General features: G+C 41.8%; 1 non-coding gene across 1 annotated transcript; it reads left to right on the forward strand.

The window, feature by feature from the left end:
* The first annotated feature begins 3362 nt into the window (after window positions 1-3362).
* On the forward strand, window positions 3363-3435 carry TRNAR-CCU (transfer RNA arginine (anticodon CCU)). Its single transcript has one exon. It is a non-coding gene; the product is annotated as a tRNA-Arg (tRNA).
* Window positions 3436-3700: the final 265 nt, after the last annotated feature.

Below are 3700 nucleotides of genomic sequence, written 5' to 3' on the forward strand. Positions count from 1 at the left end.
ATCTTTATTCGAAAAAGCATTGGGGTTATTGAATCCGTGTCTAGTAGTGAAAATGGCCCGCTAGTATTTTGTGATTTTGTTTTTGCTGAAATTCTTTGGCGTGTTGTTTGTGTCTATGCACCGAATAGAATCAATGAGCGGCAAGATTTTTTCAATAATGTGCGACCTTGTCTAGAAAGCGAAAGGAGTGTATTACTGCTTGGTGACTTCAATTGCGTATGTCGACCTGAAGATCGATCGAGTAACAGAAATCATAGAGATAAATGTGCAGAAGCATTACGCGTAATGATTGAGGAGAATGAACTCGCAGATATTGGCTTAGTGTTGACGCATGAAGACCAAGCAAAACACACTCACTTTCAGAATGTGTCTCGTGCTAGATTGGATCAAATTGATGGGCCTGTTGAATTTGTACCTTTGTGTTCCCAGTACCATACGCAGCGTGTGAGCGTTAGTGATCACTGTTTAGTCATGATTACTTTAGGTGCAAAGAAACAAGTGTCAAAGTTCAACTGTGGAAATTCAACAGCAAGTTACTACAAGGTTAATTTTTTGTTGCAGAGATAAAAAATATATAAAAAGTATGCAGCTGAATCAAACATGCAATTTTATCCCGGTGTGGGAACAGTTCAAGATCGACTTCAAAGTCGCCGTTTTGGAAAGAGCAAGTATTTTAAGGTAGAAAAAAAAGACAGCAAGAATTGGAGTTGCATAGTGCGGTAAATTAGATGGTCAGCGTAGAGAATGCTAAGCCCGGGTTGTTCTCGAAAGAAATAAAAGAAGTAAAGGCGAAGCTTGAGATCATATAAACAGAAAAGTATCGCGGCGCAATGATAAGGGTGTGGTGCGAGCGGCTATGGTTGGGTGAGACGCCCACAAAGCTCGCGCTCAGCGATGAGAAGAGACATGCAGTATCGAAGGAAATTAGTGAAATCAGTTTTCAAATTAAGTTTACTCGAGAGAGTGAAATGATAGAGCGTGCCTTTCTTGAATATTACAGAGAAGTATTTAGTCATAAAGCATGCGATACTGAAAGGTTTCGAAGTGTTTTTCTGCCGCTCATGCCTAGTCTTGATGACGAGACAAAACAGTCACTTGAAAGGGCAATAACAGTCGCAGAAGTTGAGCAGGCCATAGACCATCTCAGTCCTTGTAAATCACCTGGCCCAGATGGTCTCGGGGCAGCTGTATATAAGTTCTTTAAAAGTGAAATGGCAGAATTTCTACAACGAGTTATAGAAGAGTGCTATGAAAGGAACCTAACACCACCGTCCTTTCGAACATCCCACGTCATACTGATACCGAAAACTAATGACCCGGTGAAACTGCTTTCAGTAGAAACATACCGACCGATAAGTTTAACGAATACTGATTAGAAGGTCTTAATGAAAGTTTTGTCCCGCCGTTTCCAAAGTGTTGTCAAGTCTCTTGTAGGTCCACATCAGACTTGCGGAATTAAAGGATCCATTCTTACAAATATCCATGTTGCAAGAACTGTTATTGAATGTTGTGATGCCATGCAGGATCGAGTTGCTATGCTTCAACTAGATTTGAATAAGGCATTTGACAGAGTCGTGCATGAAATATTGTTCCATATACTGAACCACGTCAATATAAGATCTGTAATTGCCGTAATAGTTCTGCGGAAACCCGCAAGGTGGAGAGAAGTAATGAATAAAGGGAAAATCAGACATCCACCCGATGTCTGATTTTCCCTTTATTCAAGATTTGTAATTCTAGATTGCGCGAAAATGGTGTATGACAAATGTATAGTGGAAGTTGTGATTAATAAGAAACTGAGGGAAAGTATTTGCGTTGAAACTTCTGTAAAACAAGGCTGTTGTTTATCATCCCTGTTTTTGATATTTACCTTGGACCCTTTTGTTTAAAACTGCTTGAAAATCCGATTATTCGGGGCTACACTTTTTTCAATACTGAAATTAAGATCCTTGCTTACGCTGACGATATAGCAGCCTTTTGCGAAGATGAAAGAAGCGTGCGTCAAGTTGTACGAGAGGCTAAGGATTTTTTTACAGCAACAGGAAGCTTGATTAGTTGGTCAAAATGTTTTGGCTTCTGGCATGGCAACTGGGAACACGCTCCAGACACGTTGTGCAACATACAATGGAACACCACTCCGGATAGCTATTTGGGAGTTCCACTGAAACACTATAAGGAAGCCAAGGACTATTGGGCAGATGAAGCAGGAAGAGTTAAGTTACAAACAGAATAATGGGGGGGGGACATAATTCTGTTTTCAAGAGCCGCTGTTTGTAATGTGTTTCTAATTGCTAAGTTGTATTATGTGCTGCAGGTGATAGGAATTACTAGAGGTTCTGTACAAAACCTGCATAGGGTCTTTGCAGTTTTTATCTGGGGGTCCACTTGGGAGCGCATGAGCCGTTGCAACCTTTTTCATAAAGTTAGGAACGGGGGCTTGGGAATATCACATTTATTGTTCAAGGTGATTGTGACGAGGTTTTTTTTTCTTGCGAGAACAGGCTGACGTTTTTCTTCGAACTGTAATCCAAGTGCGGTTACTGGATTCCTCGCCAGACTGCGTAATATCAACGTATTCTTTGAAGTCAGCAGTCTTATCTGGCTACCTACGAGAAGTTGCATCTTCTGTGCAGATTCTTAGGGCAAGATTCTCCTATGAGTACCTAACGAGTGTAACACGTAATCGTTTATACAAAGACCTGCTTGATGTTTTTTTGCCGATTCCTGTGTACCATCGATTGTACCAGCTGGACCCTGAGTGTGACGTCCTCAAGCGTATTAAGCGAATGCCGATGAAACCCTCAATGAAATCTTGCTTTCTTCAACTGCATACCGGCACACTACCTGTGAAGCCATGGTTACACAGCAAAGGCCTTTTCGTTCCATGGTCTGACAATTACCCAATTTGTAGAAAAACAGAAACAATTGAACATGTTTTTCTTGACTGCCATGACGCGATGTTCCCATGGGATGTACTTCAAAGGACTTTAAATAAAGACCTGCCTTTGAGACCTTTCGGAATTTGGTACTTACCTTGTGCTGAACCAGAAGGAGTACCCAGTGATATGTTCATGGTCATGTGCATGCACAGCATCTGGCGAACAAGAATGGACGTCAGACATGCGCATTTGTATCCCCAATCGGCAAGACACTATTTCGTTGAAGCTGTCATTTATATTATAGGATGTTTATAAGGCACTACATGATCCTGCGGAGTGGATTACGGTTTTTGATGAATTAGGCAAAATTAAGCCATTTTAAAACCTACGAACCTGCCGAATGGCTAGGGATTTGATGTAGTTTTGTTTGCTGTTATGGTTGTACAATGTTCATCACAAGGTAATAAAGAAAAAGAAAGAGAAGCCCTCGTGGCCTAACGAATAAGGCATCGGTCTCCTAAACCGGAGATTGCGGGTTCGAGTACCGCCGAGGGCACGCGTTTCCTTTTTAAAACATTATCCTTTCAAATTTTTCCTCTAAAGGGTGAAATGTGGCGACGCTTTGCATCTGTTCTCCTTTTGTGGTAATTCGTAATTTGTAGCCAACAACATAGTTGTAAATAAAGTATGCCTACCACAAAGGTGTAGCCCTCATGGCCACCCCCCGCTAAGACGCTACCCGGAAGGCGCTCCACCCTCAAGCCTAAACCTAACCTGGAGGCTGACCGTAGGCTCACCCCGAAGCCGACAAAGGAGGAACT

Source organism: Dermacentor variabilis, unplaced genomic scaffold (genome assembly GCF_050947875.1).
Source record: "Dermacentor variabilis isolate Ectoservices unplaced genomic scaffold, ASM5094787v1 scaffold_13, whole genome shotgun sequence".
NCBI lineage: Eukaryota > Metazoa > Arthropoda > Arachnida > Ixodida > Ixodidae > Dermacentor > Dermacentor variabilis.